Genomic DNA, 22,212 nt, shown 5'->3' on the forward strand with positions numbered 1-22,212 from the left:
GTCTTCAAAGTTTAAATACATGCTTTAGTTATATTAGTTATATATCTCCCTCTACTATAACTACTATGTTTTCCCTGTGAGTTGCACATTCTTTGTATTACTTTACAACAGCTATTTCTAATACTTCTGGGAATGCATTAAAAGTCAATCATGTAGAGTGAAGCAATTTAAAAATTATTTATTGGACCAAGAGAATCCTGCTAGTTTTAATTAGAGGTCTAATGCTTCCAACTAGGAATATATGTAGTTACCTGTCAGAAACCATATCTCCCTATGACCAAGGAACATGGCTTGTTTTTTCTCTCTAAATGGTGGAGTTTAATCACAGTACATTGTTTAGTGCTCTGAATTTAACAATATTCTACTAAATCTTTGTAATCATTTAGATTAGGACTACCAGGACTTGTAGAGAAGGAAATTGCAACCCACTCCAGTACTCTTGCTTGGTAAATCCCATGGACAGAGGAGCCTGGTAGGCTACCATCTATGGGGTCTCAAAGAGTCAAACACGACTGAACGACTTTAATTACTTACTTACTTACTTACTTACCAGGACTTGATGGCAGTTTTACTTTCTGATCATGACTATTATTTTTATTTGTGCTACTCTAAGAAAGGAGATAAATTTTTATAAACAGAAAGAAAAAATTTAACACTCTTTCTAGGTGATATTTAATACAATATTGTACAAAAAGATTTTTGTCTTATTTCATGAAGCAACCTTTTACCCTTTGAAATGCCAGCATCTGACAGTTGTGAACTCCTTACTTTGTTGAACAAGCTCTAACCCAAGGAAAATACCAAGAGTATACCAGTGATTGACCTTTAAACAAGCCTTGCCTTGTATTGCAATGTTTAAGTTTCCATTGCGGAGCTCTTCTCATAGGACTTTTTTCTATTATAAATTATCATATAAGTAATGCATAGCTTTTGAACTTTCATATGTTACATTCTGTTTATATTAAAATATCAGACTAAGATGTAACTTTGAGGGTCCAACATTTACATCATCACTTAGTCACCATGCAGGTACTATGGGTTTTTTTCTTTCCAATGGTTCTTGTTTTGGTCAATATTAGTTATATAGAAAAACAAATGACTAAGTTCTAAGCCTCATACTTCTTTTGTTTTAACACCAATTAAGTATGCATTATTTTAGACAGATCAGTTTCCTTCCCTGTGTCTCAGCTTCCTGTCAGTAAAATGCACAGTTTTGAATAACAACTCGGTGAGCTTCCTTGCTGCCACTCTGTGTTATGCATTTTCAATGCAGATGGTTTTGTCTTGAATACGTGGCCAATTGTTTCTTAGATATAATAGTTTGTGGTTCTCCAAAGGGGCACCATATATGAACAGACACAGTAAATCTATGGTATTAAAATTCCGTAGACAGAAAGGTGTGAACAAGAATAGTATGTCTAGAAAGGTTTCTTAAGAGGGAGTAGTTTTTTTTTTTTAAGTTGAGAAAAAATGCTTCTTGCATTTATGTGCTTCTAATTCATGGACTCAGGCTAAATTATTGCTACAACTCCTTTTAGTACTCTTCCATAGAATCGTCATGTGAGTCATACACACAGATGTTCACAGTGATTATTTTATGCGCCATATTTGTTTGCATATAGACATTGCTTGTATATTTCAGTCTTCAGGCCTGCATCTCTATGTTATTATTTCCAAGAAAGGACTTGAATCCTAAAGAAAAGTGCCCTCAGGAATAAGTTTATACAGTGAAAAGAAGATTTTCTAGCTTTGTAATAAATATTCTCTTACTGCTGAGAATATTGGACTATGTAAATTCTGAATTATAAGGTATGATTTAAAAAGAGAACAAACAGTTGAGCATGATTCAAGTTGCTCTATAAATATTTAGGAAAAGCTTCTTCCATTTTTAAATATTATATATGAAGAATACCAATAAAATGAGTGCTCTTTCTCATGTTTAAATCCAATACTTTGAAGACAAAACAAGCATATGTGGTTGTTTAAATAAATTTAACACAGAATTTTCTCTTTTAATTTCCCTTTGCTTTTCATGAAACAAGTTAAAACAGCAAAGTGAATGTGAGCAAATGACCCCAGATAATAACAGACATTATCAAAGGTTTCAAACAGACATTTTCACAGACTTACAAATTTTTTACCAGTAAGGTTCCAAAGAGTTCCAAAGAGTAGATAAGCCTCTACTGGCTGCAAACTGCAACCTGCAGATACTTAGAAAGGTGCTCCATGTCAACCATTACTTTTCCAATCCTGTAGGGAGCCTTAATTGCAGTCCTCACACTGTCTCACTTTAATTTATTGACCAAATGGGAATTTCCAAAAACAAACAAACAAAAATTAACTCATCAATGGCAATAAGGTAACACTTTCTAAATTTTAGACTAATGAACAAAAATGTCTAAAGTACAGTCAATTAAATGGATAATTAAATTTCCCATTATATTGTGATGATATTTCACACACACATGTACACATACACATACAGGTACAAAATACCCATATAGTACATAAGAAGAGGGGTACATAAGAAGGCAGAATAATGATCTCCCAAAGATACCTATAGCTCAAATAGTAAAGAATCTGCCTGCAATTCAGGAGACCCAGGTTCAATCCCTGGGTCAGGAAGATCCCCTGGAGAAGGGCATGGCAACCCACTCCAGTATTCCTGCCTGGAGAATTCCATGGACAGAGGATCCTGGCAGGCTATAGTCCATGGGGTTGTAAAGAGTTGGTTAAGACTGAGCCACTAATACACAAAGATATATAGGTTCTAATCTTTTGAACTTGTGAATATGTTATGTCATATGGCAAGGAGGAATTTGAGTTATAGATGAAATTATGATTGCTAATCTGCTGATTTTAAAGAGATTATCATGGATTATTTGGTGGGCCCAGTGTAATCACAAGGGTTCATAAATGCAGAAGAGGAAGGTAGGAGAATTGAATTTGAGAGACAGTATCAAGAGAAAAACTCAACTGGCCATCACTGGCTTTGAAAATGAAAAGGAGCTACATCAAGAACCAAGAGCAGCCTCTAGAAACTGGGAAAGGCAAAAATGTGAATTCTCTCCTAGGGCCTCCAGAAAGGAATGCAGCCCTGCCAGCTGGATTTTAGCTCAGTGAAACTATATCAGACTTCTGGGCTCAGAAATAAGATTTTAAATATATATATAAAAATGTTATAGCCCAATAGAAAACTAATACAATGAAGTAAAATATTCCAAGTTATACATGTATTACTAAGGGCAAATTAACTGCAAAAAAAAAAAAAAAAAATCAGAAATGATGCTTTTGCCTCAAAAATTATCCTTATTTCATTAGAGATACAGTACAGCAGAGTAGCTAAGTAGCTCAGAACCTTTTAAGTTTTATTTTTATTTCATTTAAAGTCCTAGTTCTACCAAATTCTCAGTGGGTAACCTTCAGTTCAATTCAGTTCAGTCGCTCAGTCATGTCCGACTTTTTGCGACCCCATGAATTGCAGCACCCCAGGCCTGTCTATCCATCACCATCTCCCGGAGTTCACTCAAACTCATGTCCATCGAATCGGTGATGCCATCCAGCCATCTCATCCTCTGTCATCCCCTTCTCCTCCTGCCCCCAATCCCTCCCAGCATCAGGGTCTTTTCCAATGAGTCAACTCTTCGCATGAGGTGGCCAAAGTACTGGAGTTTCAGCTTTAGCATCATTCCTTCCAAAGAAATCCCAGGACTGATCATCTCCTTTAGAATGGACTGGTTGGATCTCCTTGCAGTCCAAGGGACTCTCAAGAGTCTTCTCCAACACCACAGTTCAAAAGCATCAATTCTTCGGTGCTCAGCTTTCTTCACAGTCCAACGCTCACATCCATACATGACTACTGGAAAAATCATAGCCTTGACTAGATGGACCTTTGTTGGAAAAGGTCCATTTTCATTCCAATCCCAAAGAAAGGCAATGCCAAAGAATGCTCAAACTACCGCACAATTGCACTCATCTCACACACTAGTAAAGTAATGCTCAAAATTCTCCAAGCCAGGCTTCAGCAATATGTGAACCATGAACTTCCTGATGTTCAAGCTGGTTTTAGAAAAGGCAGAGGAACCAGAGATCAAATTGCCAACATCCTCTGGATCATAAAAAAAGCAAGAGAGTTCCAGAAAAAACATCTATTTCTGCTTTATTGACTATGCCAAAAGCCTTTGACTGTGTGGATCACAATAAACTGCGGAAAATTCTTCAAGAGATGGGAATACCAGACCACCTGACCTGCCTCTTGAGAAATCTGTATGCAGGTCAGGAAGCAACAGTTAGAACTGGACATGGAACAACAGACTGGTTCCAAATAGGAAAAGGAGTACATCAAGGCTGTATACTGTCACCCGGCTTATTTAACTTATATTCAGAGTATATCATGAGAAACACTGGGCTGGAAGAAGCACAAGCTGGAATCAAGATTGCCGGGAGAAATATCAATAACCTCAGATATGCAGATGACACCACCTTTATGGCAGAAAGTGAAGAGGAACTAAAAAGCCTCTTGATGAAAGTGAAAGAGGAGAGTGAAAAGGTTGGCTTAAAGCTCGACATTCAGAAAACGAAGATCATGGAATCTGGTCCCATCACTTCATTGTAAATAGATGGGGAAACAGTGGAAACAGTGTCAGACTTTATTTTTTGGGGCTCCAAAATCACTGCAGATGGTGACTGCAGCCATGAAACTAAAAGATGTTTACTCTTTGGAAGGAAAGCTATGACCAACCTAGATAGCATATTGAAAAGCAGAGACATTTGCCAACAAAGGTCTGTCTAGTCAAGGCTATGGTTTTTCCAGTGGTCATGTATGGATGTGAAAGTTGGACTGTGAAGAAAGCTGAGCGCCGAAGAATTGATGCTTTTGAACTGTGGTGTTGGAGAAGACTCTTGAGAGTCCCTTGGACTGCAAGGAGATCCAACCAGTCCATTCTAAAGGAGATCAGCCCTGGGATTTCTTTGGAAGGAATGATGTTAAAGCTGAAACTCTAGTACTTTGGCCACCTCATGTGAAAGTTGACTCATTGGAAAAGACTCTGATGCTGGGAGGGATTTGGGGCAGGAGGAGAAGGGGACGACAGAGGATGAGATGCTGGATGGCTTCACCGACTCGAGAGATGTGAGTTTGAGTGAACTCTGGGAGTTGGTGATGGACAGGGAGGCCTGGCGTGCTGCGATTCATGTAGTCACAAAGAGTCGGACATGACTGAGTGACTGAACTGAATTGAACTGAACATAAAAACTAAGCTGGTAGTGTCCAGTTTAGCTTTTATGCTGTTGAATATATTTTATATAATAAAGAATTTTTTGGTTTCTGTATTATACATCAAATAATCCTGATATAAAATTTTAGCCCTTGATTATTTGTATAGATCTATTGAGGGAGATTTTTAAGGGAATAGTTGCTAACAATAGCATTATCATAGGTGAAGCATGAACTATTCCAGATATCCTCCTTTGTCTGACTGACTAACTTGAGTATCTTCAACATGAATTTGGTATATCAGAAATAAATATGGTAAATGATAATTTTTAAATCATGTGGTGGTGGGTATTCTAAAGTAAATTAAAAAGCACTAGACCTCAAATATCTTATTCTTTCTTTGCAAATATATAATGACTGTGTACCAAACACCTAAAATTCATCCATTATTTGCTATCTCTGTGTTATATTTCTATTAAACACGGCTATTGGAAAAATGCTTATGCTTAGTTTTTCATGCAGTGGTTTGTGTAAAGAGGACAATGTATACCTAACATAAGATAAACTTCTCTTTTATTTACCCTCTCCTTATAGGGAAGTGTTGATGTTAGCGTTTTTTGTTTTTTTTTTTTAACAGCACAACATGGTTCTCTTTAATATATTTATGCCACCACAAATTCACTTATATCAGACAACCTCAAGGAAAGGAGAACATATTGCATATGGCTCAAAGCTACACAAAACCACTGAGATGTAAAAAGAAAGATGTCTAATGATGGGTTTTATGTTAAAAATAAAGTTACTGTTTTATGGAGGAAAAAAACAAACACTACAAAAACTTAGTGCCTTTGTTCTAATCTGTAAAATGAAATTAGATTAAACATTCCTATCTCCATCTCATTTTTTAAGCCTGTTTTTATTATATATGATGAAAGGCTGTTTTGTAGGTATAATTATGTCAAACAGTAGAAGGTGATCCTTGAGAGACTCAGCAATTCATGGAGCTGGAAGGACTTTGAAAGTCATCAAATCCATACACACTCAACTAAAATTCAACAATATATTGAACAAACTATTAAAATTTATATCACTTTTCATGTTCAGGATATTAGAGATCTCAAATATTAATGTCTGTGTTATGACATATCCCTTTTAGCTTGTCTATTTATAGTTGAAGTAAAAAATACTAGATTGGTTTGCTTTGTTTTAAAAAAAAACATGTCTTTAGATTATTTTCAAGCTTTCCTTTCTGTTTCTTTTTTAATTAGATAAGAGGAATACTTTTATTCTTTGTTCCTTAGGTTACAGTGTTCAACATCTGGTATTTCCCACCTCAGTCGTTGTTTACCTCAAGCTTCTAAATAGTGTACTGACAGGGACCTCCTTGGTGGTTCAGTGGTTAAGACTCTGCCTTGCAATGCAAGGGGTGCAGGTTCGATCCGCGGTCAGGGAACTAAGATTCCATATGCTGTGGAGCAACTACGATTCCACATGCTCTAGAGCCCATGAGACACAACTAAAGAGCTGTGTGCTACAGCTGCTGAACTTGCATGCTCTGGAGCCCCGGTGCCACAGCTAGAGAGTCTGTGCATGGTAACAAAAGATCCCACATGATAATACCCCACAGATCACAGCTAAGGCCCAGCAAAGCCAAAGAGAGAAGAAATAAAGGAAGGAAGGAAGGAAGGAAGAAATAAGAAATATACTGACTACAATTCCTTCTATTTTAAAGGGAAACATTTGCTCCTATTCTCATTATGAAAGTGAAAGTCGCTCAGTCGTGTCCGACTCTTTGTGACCCCATGGGCTATACAGTCCATGGAATTTTCCAGGCCAGAATACTAGAGTGGATAACCTTTCCCTTCTTCAGGAGATCTTCCCAACCCAGGGAATCAAACCCAGGTCTCCCGCATTCCAGGTGGATTCTTTACCAGCTGAGCCACAAGGAAAGCCTGTGTACTCTCGTTAGATATCACCAATTTACAATGATAAATAAATCTTATCCTTGAATGTATTTGACATTCAACATACAAGTTTGGCAAAAACAAGAATCTAATGAAGATGAGAAAAAAATTTTTCCATTTTCTTTTCTAGTGATAAATCAGTCAAACTACATCTGAGATGCTCACTTAGGAAAGGAGTAAAGCCTGTTTATTATCAGAAACTGGGTTATCACAGCTGAGTCTCTGTTTTTGAATTTCTTTGGAGTATATTTAAATGTAAAGTTTATTTCAAAGGCAAAAAAAATTCAATTCAATTCTCCTTAAATATAGTTTAGCTGGAGAGATTAGGGAAGCATAGCTGAATACCACTTTGAAAATTCTGCAGTATTATCTCAGAATATAGGGTATGACAAAGTTCTTATCAAAAGAAAAATACAGATATTTCTATTCTGGCAATCTTAGGATGGAAAATGGGTGGAGAAGGCAGTGTAAACTGAAAAAGATATGTTAAAACCTTTGTGTCCTGAAACGTGGGTACTACAGATGTTTCCTAAATGAATGATATTGATTCAGCTTTAATGTGAATGCATATGATATAGGTTTTCTAAAAGACATTCATGATTATAATTTAAAATATATGGAAGAAGTAAAGTAGTAAATACTTTTATTAGTATTTCGCTATTTGTTGTCTAGTTTGTAAACACAGCACTAAGAAACTAATATGTGTGTTATGAAAATGTATTATATATAGGCATTAAAAAAATTACAGTGAAGTTTGAATACTGGCATGAAAGTTGTAAGGTTCCCTTCTATTCAGGGTAATCACCAATACAAGGAATATCTTTTAATATTCATCTTATAAATATTATTGAGGCTTTCAGATGCTAATATGCATCTTCCAGGTATTATGTTTTTTAAGGACATCTGACAAAAATTCTGTGGATATCATGGGAATAGACAGTAAAATTAAGCATTATTTTGGAACTTAATAACAATGCTTTTAAAATAACTATAAGTAAGCCTGCCTTAAATGGTATATTTTTCTTAAATTTATTGCAAAATTTTAGTGAACCAAAGTCAAACAGGCACTTACAGACTCTAAATTCACTCTCCCTAAGCAGGGAAATTGAAACTGTAATCAAAAATCTTCCAGCAAACAGAAGCCCAGGTCCAGACGGCTTCACAGCTGAATACTACCAAAAATTTAGAGAAGAGCTAACACCTATCCTGCTCAAACTCTTCCAGAAAATTGCAGAGGAAGGTAAACTTCCAAACTCATTCTATGAGGCCACCATCACCCTAATACCAAAACCTGACAAAGATCCCACACACACACAAAAAAAACTACAGGCCAATATCACTGATGAACATAGATGCAAAAATCCTTAACAAAATTCTTGCAATCAGAATCTAACAACACATTAAAAAGATCATACACCATGACCAAGTGGGCTTTATCCCAGGGATGCAAGGATTCTTCAATATCCACAAATCAATCAATGTAATACACCAGATTAACAAATTGAAAAATAAAAACCATATGATTATCTCAATAGATGCAGAGAAAGCCTTTGACAAAATTCAACATCCATTTATGACAAAAACCCTCCAGAAAGCAGGAACAGAAGGAACATACCTCAACATAATAAAAGCTATATATGACAAACCCACAGCAAACATTATCCTCAATGGTGAAAAACTGAAAGCATTTCCTCTAAAGTCAGGAACAAGACAAGGGTGACCACTTTCATCATTACTGTTCAACATAGTTTTGGAAGTTTTGGCCACAGCAATCAGAGCAGAAAAAGAAATAAAAGGAATCCAAATTGGAAAAGAAGAAGTAAAACTCTCACTGTTTGCAGATGACATGATCCTCTACATAGAAAACCCTAAAGACTCCACCAGAAAATTACTAGAACTAATCAATGATTATAGTAAAGTTGCAGGATATAAAATCAACACATAGAAATCTCTTGCATTCCTATACACTAATAATGAGAAAACAGAAAGAGAAATTAAGGAAACAATTCCATTCACCATTGCAACGGAAAGAATAAAATACTTAGGAATATATCTACCTAAAGAAACGAAAGACCTATATATAGAAAACTATAAAACACTGGTGAAAGAAATCAAAGAGGACACTAACAGATGGAGAAATATACCATGTTCATGGATTGGAAGAATCAATATAGTGAAAATGAGTATACTACCCAAAGCAATTTATAGATTCAATGCAATCCCTATCAAGCTACCAATGGTATTCTTCACAGAGCTAGAACAAATAATTTCACAATTTGTATGGAAATACAAAAAACCTCGAATAGCCAAAGCTATCTTGAGAAAGAAGAATGGAACTGGAGGAATCAACCTACCTGACTTCAGGCTCTACTACAAAGCCACAGTTATCAAGACAGTATGGTACTGGCACAAAGACTGAAATATAGATCAATGGAACAAAATAGAAAGCCTGGAGATAAACCCACGCACATATGGACACCTTATCTTTGACAAAGGAGGCAAGAATATACAATGGACTAAAGACAATCTCTTTAACAAGTGGTACTGGGAAATCTGGTCAACCACTTGTAAAAGAATGAAACTAGAACACTTTCTAACACCATACACAAAAATAAACTCAAAATGGATTAAAAATCTAAACGTAAGACCAGAAACTATAAAACTCCTAGAGGAGAACATAGGCAAAACACTCTCTGACATACATCACAGCAGGATCCTCTGTGACCCACCTCCCAGAATATTGGAAATAAAAGCAAAAATAAACAAATGGGACCTAATTAAACTTAAAAGCTTCTGCACATCAAAGGAAACTATTAGCAAGGTGAAAAGGCAGCCTTCAGAATGGGAGAAAATAATAGCAAATGAAGCAACTGACAAACAACTAATTTCAAAAATATACAAGCAACTCCTACAGCTCAACTCCAGAAAAATAAATGACCCAATCAAAAAATGGGCCAAAGAACTAAATAGACACTTCTCCAAAGGAGACATACAGATGGCTAACAAACACATGAAAAGATGCTCAACATCACTCATTATCAAAGAAATGCAAATCAAAACCACTATGAGGTACCATTTCACGCCAGTCAGAATGGCTGCTATCCAAAAGTCTACAAGCAATAAATGCTGGAGAGGGTGTGGAGAAAAGGGATCCCTCTTACACTGTTGGTGGGAATGCAAACTAGTACAGCCACTATGGAGAACAGTGTGGAGATTCCTTAAAAAACTGGAAATAGAACTGCCTTATGACCCAGCAATCCCAATGCTGGGCATACACACTGAGGAAACCAGAAGGGAAAGAGACACGTGTACCCCAGTGTTCATCACAGCACTGTTTATAATAGCCAGGACATGGAAGCAACCTAGATGTCCATCAGCAGATGAATGGATAAGAAAGCGGTGGTACATATACACAATGGAGTATTACTCAGCCATTAAAAAGTATACATTTGAATCAGTTCTAATGAGGTGGATGAAACTGGAGCCTATTATACAGAGTGAAGTAAGCCAGAAAGAAAAACACCAATACAGTATACTAACGCATATATATGGAATTTAGAAAGATGGTAACAATAACCCTGTGTATGAGACACTGATGTATAGAACAGTCTTATGGACTCTGTTGGAGAGGGAGAGGGTGGGAAGATTTGGGAGAATGGCATTGAAACATGTATAATATCATGTATGAAAGGAGATGCCAGTCCAGGTTGGATGCACGATACTGGATGCTTGGGGCTGGTGCACTGGGACGACCCAGAGGGAGGGTATGGGGAGGGAGGAGGGAGGAGGGTTCAGGATGGGGAACACATGTATACCTGTGGTGGATTCATTTCGATATTTGGCAAAACTAATACAATATTGTAAAGTTTAAAAATAAAATAAAATTTAAAAAAATAAATAAAAAATAAAAACCTAAAATATCATGTATGAAACGAGATGCCAGTCCAGGTTCAATGCACGATACTGGATGCTTGGGGCTGGTGCACTGGGACGACCTGGAGGGATGGTATGGGGAGGGAGGAGGGAGGAGGGTTCAGGAGGGGGAGCACATGTATACCTGTGATGGATTCATTTTGATGTTTGGCAAAACTAATACAATTATGTAAAGTTTAAAAATAAAATAAAATTTAAAAAACAACAACAACAACAAAAAATAAATAAAAACCTGTAATGAACAATCCAAAAAAAATAAATAAATAAAATAAATTCACTCTCCCTAAAATATGATCTTGAATTATTGTCTGTAAGTTGGGAACATCTACTGGATAATTCATTTAAAAGGTCTTATTTGCATATTTTTGAAGACAATAATGACACTAAGTAAACATCTACTAACCCAGTGAGATACAGCCAAAAAATCTGTTACACTGAATTGAAATAGATGTCAAACATCACTTCCCAGTGATTTTTCCTCCAAAATTTCTTAGAGTCTCACCCCCTTATTTTATAATCTAACATTTCTCTAAAATGGTTCACATCCTGAAAAGCTTTGGAAATAGGAACAAATCTTTTATTACTATTCTGTGTTTAATTTTACAAATAAATGCTTTACTCTAGTCAGAGTTAGTGCAAGGAAGAAAATGAAAGTAATAATACATTATCTGAAGTGACCTCTCAATTATATCTGAAAAAAGATCAATTGCATCCATTACAAAGGGCCAGATGATTGAGACGACTCACAAGCCTCCATAGGATGTACCAACAAAAAGCTTTAAAAAAACTAAAGAGCATAGTACAGCAGGAAAAAGAATGTACCACCATAGAAGGTCTAACATTTCCAGGTGCAGCCCATTGCAGAACATCTGCAATTCCTTTCTCAATTGCAGATGTCTTCTGTCTTTAGATTATAAGCCAACAAGACATATCGAAGGCATCTTGTTTTCAGAGTCGCTCACTCAAAACTTTACAATGGTATTTTTTTTTTTTTTTTACACCCTACTGGTTACATAGCTAAGACCAGGCTCTGTAGATTGAACCAAGCATAAGCCATCAATTCATCTCCAAATAATGTAGAGAATTTGGCACTAGGCACCTGTATAAGAGATTCAAAGGGTAAACTGCCCTTTATCAATAACTAACACATCTTCATTCTTATCAAATGTCCATACCAGACTTCCAGGGATTCCTGGAGATAAGCACAGAGTTGATCAACTGCAGGTGAAAGATAACTGTATCTTACACATGACTGGTAGTTTCTTCATTTCTCCAAAGAGAAAACAAAGAGGCAGAACCAGTAATCAAGCTTACTGAGAGAGAATTAAGACCCATCAGTTGACATACAGCCTTGAATCTACTAATGGAACGCACAATCTCTTAGGGGGAAAAAAACGCACATTTGGCTAAAAGTAAACAGACTTTAGATTCAGGGTTCTTTTGACCAGAGAGATAAATATTTGCAAAAAGAGTGAGAGCCTTTGTGCTTTTCCCATTCTCAAAGCAATAGGTAGGCTAAGAAAAGAAAACAGAAAGAAGGAGAGGAGAAAAGGAGAGCGGATAACAGTGGGAGGAAGAGAGCAGAGAAGAGAAAGGGGAGGAGGAAGAAGAATCTAATTTATGCAAAATTGTAGATGTCCAATAAAATGTCCGTCTTTTGGCAATTCCAAGTGGATTCATGTCAAAATGGGAAACAATCTCACAAATTCCAGGAATGATTTATAAAGGTAGAATATTAATTATTAAAACACAAAAGGATGCTTTCACTGGGGCTAAAGCAGTAGTAGGAATCTCAGTTTTCCATTGCACTCAATTCCCCATCTGTGGAGCTTGTAGTTTAAGAGGGTACAGTATCCATATAGGTACTTAAAATAGTTCTTAGGGGTGGAAGGGAATCTGCACAGGTTAGAACACATTGGCCTAAAATTCAACTCTTAATTTTACAAAAAAAAAAAGACATAGGCCAAATCATGATACTGAGGAAACAAAATGCCTGCTAATGGCAAATGAATAATCTCTATAGCAATTATGTAGGCCAGGTAGAGAAAATGTCTTTTCAGACCTTGTTCACAGCTTCTTACTTTTCCATTTTCCCTTGCCTTATCCAAATAACACAATACGCTTCCAACATAAAGCTGTCTGTTCCCTGCTTTTAAACATTGGAGACTTTATTTGCTCTTGATCTCAACTTTACAGACAAAGAAATGCACTTACTGTGGTAGGCTTCTGGGTCATTGAGGGTCCACAGTATTTCTTGAGCAAAACTGAAAAGAAAACATATTTTTATTCTAAGATTGAGGAAAAACATAACTGACAATATGCCAAGTTGTCTTGTACCTTTCCACTTGTTTTAATAGTTGAATTAAAATATCCTTCTTTTCATTTTAAGACATAACACATCATTACATGATGGCACTGGAGTGGTATAGCCATTTACATTTGCTCTGGCCTGATATGCATCTCTTCTATAATTTTAACACAAGTTGGGATAACCCATGTGAAGTATTACACTTCATTGAAAGAAACTCATTATGGAGCAGAGGCAGCTTTATCCACATATATTCAGTAAAGACACCTTCCTTAAATCCTTGTTTAAAAGATGCATTCAAAGTATGAAAATGAATCAGAAACATGGCCTTCTGAAGCAGCTCCTTATCACAATGCTCTTCATCTTTCTCTGCTATCGGAAGGCCAGCTTACTACTTCAGTGAGTGTTTTGAGTGCTTACCATTCTTTTCCTTCCTTTCTGGTATTAGTTCTCACCAATGAGGTGTGTAAGGAACATCAAACTTATTTACTTTTCTTCTGGTTATTATAGAACTTGAGGAAATTCCCATTTCTTTCAGCTAACTCACAGTGGAGTGGCTATTAGGAATAAAAAATCCTAACATCTTTTACACTGACCCAGGGTCCACAGTATTCAGGATACAGATAATCTTGGATCATTGTGGTAATTCACAATTTCTATTCCTGTTGGTAGTATTCTTAATAGATGTCCCTATGTATTTTAGCTATCCATAGATTGGTTCATGATTTTGAATCTATGTGTCAAGAATTTGTAGAGCATTCAATGTGAAAGTTATCAAGAAAAGAGGGCCTTACAGGGCCCAGGTCTCACACATCAAGCCACTCTAAGGGCGTGTGAGCATATTCGTGCATGTATGTGCTCAGTCACTCAGTCGTGTCCAACACTTTGTGCTCCCATGAACTGTAGCCTGCTAGGCTTCTCTGTCCATGGGATTTTCCAGGCAAGAGTACTGGAGTGGATTGCCATTTCCTACTCCAGGGGATCCTCCCAACCCAGGCATCAAAACTGCAGTCCTGCATCTCCTGCATCACCAGGTAGATTCTTTACCACTAGCACCACCTGGGAAACCCCAAAAGCATATTCAGTTCAGTTCAGTCACTCAGTCGTGTCCAACTCTTTGTGACCCCATGAATTGCAGCACGCCAGGCCTCCCTGTCCATCACCAACTCCCAGAGTTCACTCAGACTCACGTCCTTCGAGTCAGTGATGCCATCCAGCCATCTCATCCTCTGTCACCCCCTTCTCCTCCTGTCCCCAATCCCTCCCAGCATCAGAGTCTTTTCCAATGAGTCAACTCTTTGCATGAGGTGGCCAAAGTACTGGAGTTTCAGCTTTAGCATCATTCCTTCCAAAGAAATCCCAGGGCTGATGTCCTCCATAATGGACTGGTTGGATCTCCTTGCAGTCCAAGGTATTCTCAAGAGTCTTCTCCAACACCACAGTTCAAAAGCATCAATTCTTCAGCACTCAGCCTTCTTCACAGTCCAACTCTCACATCCATACATGACCACTGGAAAAACCATAGCCTTGACTAGACGGACCTTTGTTGGCAAAGTAATGTCTCTGCTTTTCAATATGCTATCTAGGTTGGTCATAACTTTCATTCCAAGGACTAAGCGTCTTTTAATTTCATGGCTGCAGTCACCATCTGCAATGATTTTGGAGCCCCCCAAAATAAAGTCTGACACGGTTTCTAATGTTTCCCCATCTGTTACCCATGAAGTGATGGGACCGGATGCCATGATCTTCGTTTTCTGAATGTTGAGCTTTAAGCCAACTTTTTCACTCTCCTCTTTCACTTTCATCAAGAGGCTTTTTAGTTCCTCTTCACTTTCTGCCATAAGGGTGGTGCTATCTGCATATCTGAGGTTATTGATATTTCTCCCAGAAATCTTGATTCTAGCTTGTGTTTCTTCTAGTCCAGCATTTCTCATGATGTACTCTGCATAGAAGTTAAATAAGCAGGGTGACAATAAACAGCCTTGACGTACTCCTTTTCCTATTTGGAACCAATCTGTTGTTCCATGTCCATGCTTCCTGACCTGCATACAGATTTCTCAAGAGGCAGGTCAGGTGGTCTGGCATTCCCATTTCTTTCAGAATTTTCCACAGTTTATTGTGATCCACACAGTCAAAGGCTTTGGCATAGTCAATAAAGCAGAAATAGATGTTTTTCTGGAACTCTCTTGCTTTTTCCATGATCTAGAAGATGTTGGCAATTTGATCTCTGGTTCCTCTGCCTTTTCTAAAACCAGCTTGTACGTCAGGAAGTTCATGGTTCACATATTGCTGAAGCCTGGCTTGGAGAATTTGAGCATTACTTTACTAGCGTGTGAGATGAGTGCAATTGTGCGGTAGTTTGAGCATTATTTGGCATTGCCTTTCTTTGGGATTGGAATGAAAACTGACCTTTTCCAGTCCTGTGGCCACTGCTGAGTTTTCCAAATTTGCTGGCACGCTGAGTGCAGCACTTTCACAGCATCATCTTTCAGGATTTGGAATAGTTCAACTGGGATTCCATCACCTCCACTAGCTTTGTTCGTAGTGATGGTTTCTAAGGCCCACTTGACTTCACATTCCAGGATGTCTGGCTCTAGGTCAGTGATCACACCATCGTGATTATCTGGATCGTGAAGCTCTTTTTTGTACAGTTCTCCTGTGTATTCTTGCCACCTCTTCTTAATATCTTCTGCTTCTGTTAGGTCCATATCATTTCTGTCCTTTATCGAGCCCATCTTTGCAACATCAATTCTCTTGCTGATCTATCCATTCAGCAAGCATTTACTTAGTGCTCAATATGTTGTAGGCACCATTATAGGTACTGGATGTATTCTGTGCCGTCATGGAAGTTATATTCTGGTGGTTCAGTTCAGTCGCTCACTCGTGTCCGACTCTTTGCAACCTCATGAATTGCAGCACGCCAGGCTTCCCTATCTATCACCAACTCCTGGAGATCACTCAACCTCATGTCCATTGAGTCGGTGATGCCATCCAGCCATCTCATCCTCTGTCATCCCCTTTTCCTCCTGCCCCCAATCCCTCCTAGCATCAGAGTCTTTTCCAATGAGTCAACTCTTCTCATTTTGGTGGTAGGAAACATTAAAAATGCAGGCATCAAAACTGCAGTCCTGCATCTCCTGCATCGGCAGGAGGATCCTTTATCACTAGCACCACTTTACCACTAGCTCTCTAAACTAGATGTTTAGAGAGAAGAGAATTAGAATTGAGTTGGAGGATTAGTAGTTATTGAGTAAGAAAGGCCATTTTGAGATCAAAATTAATAAAATGCCTGGTTTGTAGGGACCAAGATTTGTGTTTTGGGGAACCACATGGCAATGCGGCTTACTCAAAGCTTAAACTTTCCTGGCATTGTTATTTTGCCTGAGTCAATAATAGCATAGCCATACAAGAGCTTGACAAAGTTGTTCATAGGAATTCTGCATTTTTCTTCATTTTTAATCTTTAAAACTATTTGGAAAAACAATTATATTTTAAAACTATCATTCACTGTGAAACAATTCAAATCTTAAAGTAAATTGGAGAAGGCAATGGCACCCCACTCCAGTACTCTTGCCTGGAAAACCCCATGGATGGAGGAGCCTGGTAGGCTGCAGTCCATGTGGTCTCTAAGAGTTGGACATAACTGAGCAACTTCACTTTGACTTTTCACTTTCATGCATTGGAGAAGGAAATGGCAACCCACTCCAGTGTTCTTGCCTGGAGAATCCCAGAGATTGGGGAGCCTGGTGGGCTGCCATCTATGGGGTCGCACAGGGTCAGAAACGACTGAAGTGACTTAGCAGCTTAGAGTAAATAGAATAAGCCAAAAATCCATAAATTCACCACCTCAGTTTAATTTTAAATTTTTGCCATGTTTTTCAAAATTATTTTAAGGAAGTAAAGAGAATGAAGACATGTGTGTACCTGAGTTTTTTAAGGTTTATTGTTGTAAGTAGCAGAAAATAATATGAGGACCAGATTGGTGGCTGATACTAGCACCAAGAATGAGGAGTAGAAACACCTCATCCAGAGTCACAATGAATAGAGTTCCCACAGTGGAAAGAACAAAGCTATCAGGGAGGGAACACTTTAAAGAAGAGTTACACAGGTAATCCACAAAGGCACATGTCTAGCAAAACGAGACACAAACACACAAAGGAGAACTTCAGTCAGAAAATGGTACTCAGGTGGTAAAAAGTATAGAAGGCCACAGAGATTCCCTGGGAGAAATGTCTTGTGAACATCTATATGAATACTTGGAAAGTGACTGAGCTGACCAGGAATATATAAACTTCTTCCAATGAAGAGACCATGTAGAATAAAGAAGGACATACTTGTCCAGGTACAAGGAACCAGTATTTGCTGCCTTAATCAATGCTTAGTAGGGGAACAGAAGGCAAAGATAGCAATCCCGTCATTATCTCAGAATACAGCCACAGATCAGGACATGTATTCAGGTCCTGTCACAATTATGAAGCAGCAAAGGCCTGCACCTTTCCTCAATTCTTTGAAAAGGTTAATAGTTGATGATGAAAGTGAAGGAAGAGAAAAGAGAGGCTGGGGCATATAGATATGCTGAATATTGATTATATATAATGTGGATAAGATGAAGTACATGGCAAATTGCAGCAGAGATAATTTCTGAAGCCTGGGTAAACTGTCCTCCAATGACTTGCTCCAAATAGTACCAGTCCTGGCTGTCAAACCAGTTACTGCTGCTGCTGCTAAGTCACTTCAATCATGTCTGACTCTGTGTGACCCCAGAGACGGCAGCCCACCAGGCTCCCCCCGTCCCTGGGATTCTCCAGGCAAGAACACTGGAGTGGGTTGCCTTTCCTTCTCCAATGCAGGAAAGTGAAAAGTGAAAGTGAAGCTGCTCAGTCATGTCCGACTCTTAGCGACCCCATGGACTGCAGCCCACCAGGCTCCTCCGTCCATAGGATTTTCCAGGCAAGAGTACTGGAGAGGCTTGCCATTGCCTTCTCTGGGCTATTAAACCAGTTACAGAAATGATAAAATTCCGCCTCAATCAGGAACTGGGTAGTCCAATAATTGAAGTACAGATAAAACTAGTGGATAACAGTCTCAAATCTCAGGACACCAAAACAACAAACGAAGAAAAGATAATAGTGATCACCAACAGAATGAAAAGCTTAACAAGGATGTCCTGCTTCTCACAAGACAACTGCAAAAATCTCAGCTAAGTCACCTTGACACCAATGGCCGGCAATAGGTTACCCTCTAATAAATAGCAACAGAGCGTTCCTTAGGAATCTACTCTTCTAAAACAGGAATTTTGAAAACACACTTGTTTTTTGACTGAGAGGCATGGCATGTGGGATCTTCGTTCCCTAACTAGGGATCAAACTTTCAACCTCTGCAGTGGAAGTGCAGAGTCTAAACCACTGGACTACCAGGGAAGCCCTGAAAGCATATTACTAAAGTTTTAAATGACAAAGTGCGTTTAATGGGTAAAGAGAAGTAATAAGAGGTCTGTGATTACTAAAATGAATAAGAAAACATAGTGGGGAGATTTATGAATGAAATGAAATACTTTCCACTGGTTGTGTAGCCTTATTATGAGTCTTCAAGTTTCAGCAGCCCTGATCCACAGAGAAAAACATTAGACTGTCTAGATTCCATAGAGAACAACCAAAAGAAACAACAGTTTCCAACTCAACTCTGCCCCTGTACTTTCCTTACATAACGCTTTTAAAATCTTTTAACTTATTCTTTAAAATCTAAAGTAGTGATGTTATTAAAAAGCTAAACCTAATTGTCACTAGACTACTAGTTGAGATTTCATAGTTTCTTATATATGATCAGAATGCATGATGAGAAAATTTTTTAATTTGGAATTGCCTTCAATTTGTTGCTATCATCAGGTTCTAACAGAATTTCTCAAACTTTAATATGCATATCAATTACACAGGGATCTTGTGAAAATGCAGATTCTGTTTCAATAGGATTAAAATCAACCAAGTTTGAGATGCTGAATTTCCAACAAGCTCCCTGGTGATACTAATGCTCTTGATCCAAGGATCATACTCTGAATAGCAAGGGCTTAGACTTGACTTTTACCATCCCAATCTAAAGCTTGTCCATCGGATAGCTTTCCTTTGAGTAATCAAAGTCAGACCTGGGGATGATGTCAGAAACAAAAATAATAGTTTTAAAATAAATATCTCATGCCCTAGTCAAAATTGAAAAAAAATTCCTGAATAGTGTTTTTCTTACAGTCAAATTGCTAGTTCTATACAGATGTAAATAGGTTATTCTTTGTGTGCCATAAGCTTGTCTTAAATATTTTGTAATATTTTTTTAATTAACATGTAGCAAGAAATAGGCCTCTGAAAGTTGAGAACCACAAAACAATAAAAGAAGTAAACCCTTTTGTTGAAAAGCTCCAATTCCCATGATAATGTCTCAATCACAGCCTAATTGTAACCCAATTAGGAAAATTAAGATAAGTAGAAACAGCTGGAACAGAAGCACTCTGAGTGAAGTGAACCCTCTGCACTCATTATTTGATGGAGATCATTACCCAGCTCTACATACAGTGTGTGATATTTAATATGATTGGGCTAATTTATATCTGAGAAGAATAAGAACACCTTATGTAAAGAAATGAACTGGCCTATTAGCTCTGATTCTTTAAACATTCTATTATCTGAGATTTCAAGTGCAGTCATGTGATAAGCCTAGGAAATACTGCTACTCCTCTCTCAGTCTTTCTCTACAGCATTCCCCTTCTACTTTTCGATCATGGTATTATATTCATCCTATGAATCTTGCAACAAAAAATGCATGGTTGACAATACTGAGACGTCCATTTTTCACTTTTACGTGTGGCTAGTGTTAAAAAGAGAATAAAGTCTTGCTTTGATTTTTATATAGGTAATTACATAACTATATAGTCTTCCTGTTCAAGGAACTCTTACATTTTGAAACAAAAACCCCACATTGTTACAGCATGTTGCTTAAAAACACACATTAAGCATTGCAAGGAGAATTTGTTTTCTTTTATTGTGTTTAAATGAAATAAAGGTTAACTAAATGGCAACCCACTCCAGTGTTCTTGCCTGGAGAATCCCAGGGACGGCAGAGCCTGGTGGGCTGCCGTCTCTGGGGTCGCACACCTTCGGACACAACTGAAGCGACTTAGCAGCAGCAGCAAACCTATTATTGTGATCATTTCACAATATATGTAAGTCAAACCATCATGTTGTACACTTTAAACTTTTATCATTATATATATATATCAATTACTTCTCAAAAAAATTGAAAAATAAAGAATACAAGTTAAGCAGTTTTAGTAATGACTTAAGCATTCCAAGACTTACTTTCCTCATGTACAAATAATGGGCAATAACAATGAGAGAAATGTGGAAACAGTGTCTGATTTCATTTTCTTGGGCTCTAAAATCAAGGTGGACTGTGACTGCAGCCATGAAATTAAAAGATGCTTGTTCCTTGGAAGAATAGCTGTAACAAACCCAGAGAGTGTATTAGCAGGCAGAAACATCACTTTGTTGACAAAGGTACATATAGTCAAAGCTATGGTTTTTCCATTAGTCATGTATGGATGTGAAAGTTGGACCATAATGAAGGCTGAGCACTGTAGAATTGATGCTTTCGAACTGTGGTGCTGGAGAAGAGTTTTGAGAGTCCCTTGGACTGCAAGGAGATTAAAACAGTCAATCCTAAAGGAAATCAACCTTGAATATTTATTGAAAGGACTGATGCTGAACCTGAAGCTCCAATACTCTGGCCACCTGATGTGAAGAGCTGACCCACTGGAAAAGACCCTGATGCTGGGAAAGATTGAGTGCAAAAGGAGAAGGGGGTGACAGAGGATTAGATGGTTGGATGGCATCACTGACTCAATGGACATGAGTTTGAGAAAACTCAAGGAGATTGTGAAGGACAGGGAAGCCTGACGTGCTGCAGCACATGGAGCTGCAAAGAGTCAGACACAACTGAGTGACTGAACAACGACAGTAAACAGTACATATCTTATAGGAGTGTTGAGATGATTAAATGAAAGTAATTCATGTAAAACATGGATTGTGCTTTGCTAATGTAACTACTCAGTAAGTATTCATTATATTTATGCATGGGGACCCAACACTTTGATTATTATGATTCATAATCTCGCTCCTTCCTGGTCAACTCCTAGACAAGTAAATTCACTGTCATTTATAGGTTGTCTAGTGTGTATATTGGAGAAGGCAATGGCACCCCACTCCAATACTCTTGCCTGGAAAATCCCATGGACAGAGGCGCCTGGTAGGCTGCAGTCCATGGGGTCGCTAGAGTTGGACACGACTGAGCGACTTCACTTTCACTTTTCACTTTCATGCATTGGAGAAGGAAATGGCAACCCACTCCAGTGTTCTTGCCTGGAGAATCCCAGGGACGGGGGAGCCTGGTGGGCTGCCGTCTCTGGGGTCGCACAGAGTGGGACACGACTAAAGCGACTTAGCAGCAGCAGCAGCAGTGTGTATATACAGAACATCTCACCATCCCAGGAGGTCCATCTGCAATTATGCTGTGGAGTACATGAACATAAATAAAATAAATGACAGGAACAAAGAATATTTCTGATAGGTAAGTCAGCAATGTGAATATAAACTAAAATATTAATGAAGACGGTTCATATTCTCTTGGTGTGTTTCCATTTTAAATGGAAATCCCAAACCATTACATTTTCTTGCCTATCATGTTTAGTTTTTATCTATAGTTTCTGAATTTTGAGTGGACAGAGTAAGTATACATAATAGTGCAATATA

The 22,212-nt window shown here is 37.9% G+C and overlaps 1 long non-coding RNA gene across 7 annotated transcripts in view; it reads right to left on the reverse strand.

Moving 5' to 3' along the window:
* Positions 1–22,212, reverse strand: part of LOC147364667 (uncharacterized) — a 287,481-nt gene that overhangs the window by 46,544 nt on the left and 218,725 nt on the right. For all 7 annotated transcript variants that reach the window (XR_015134845.1, XR_015134851.1, XR_015134860.1 and 4 more), the window contains one exon: positions 13,327–13,376. This is a non-coding gene — a long non-coding RNA (uncharacterized LOC147364667). The remainder of the gene's footprint in view (positions 1–13,326; positions 13,377–22,212) is intronic.

The sequence above is a fragment of the Bos grunniens genome, chromosome 10, assembly GCF_055505025.1.
Source record: "Bos grunniens cultivar Pamir isolate PY7600 chromosome 10, Bosgru_T2T1.0, whole genome shotgun sequence".
Lineage (NCBI taxonomy): Eukaryota > Metazoa > Chordata > Mammalia > Artiodactyla > Bovidae > Bos > Bos grunniens.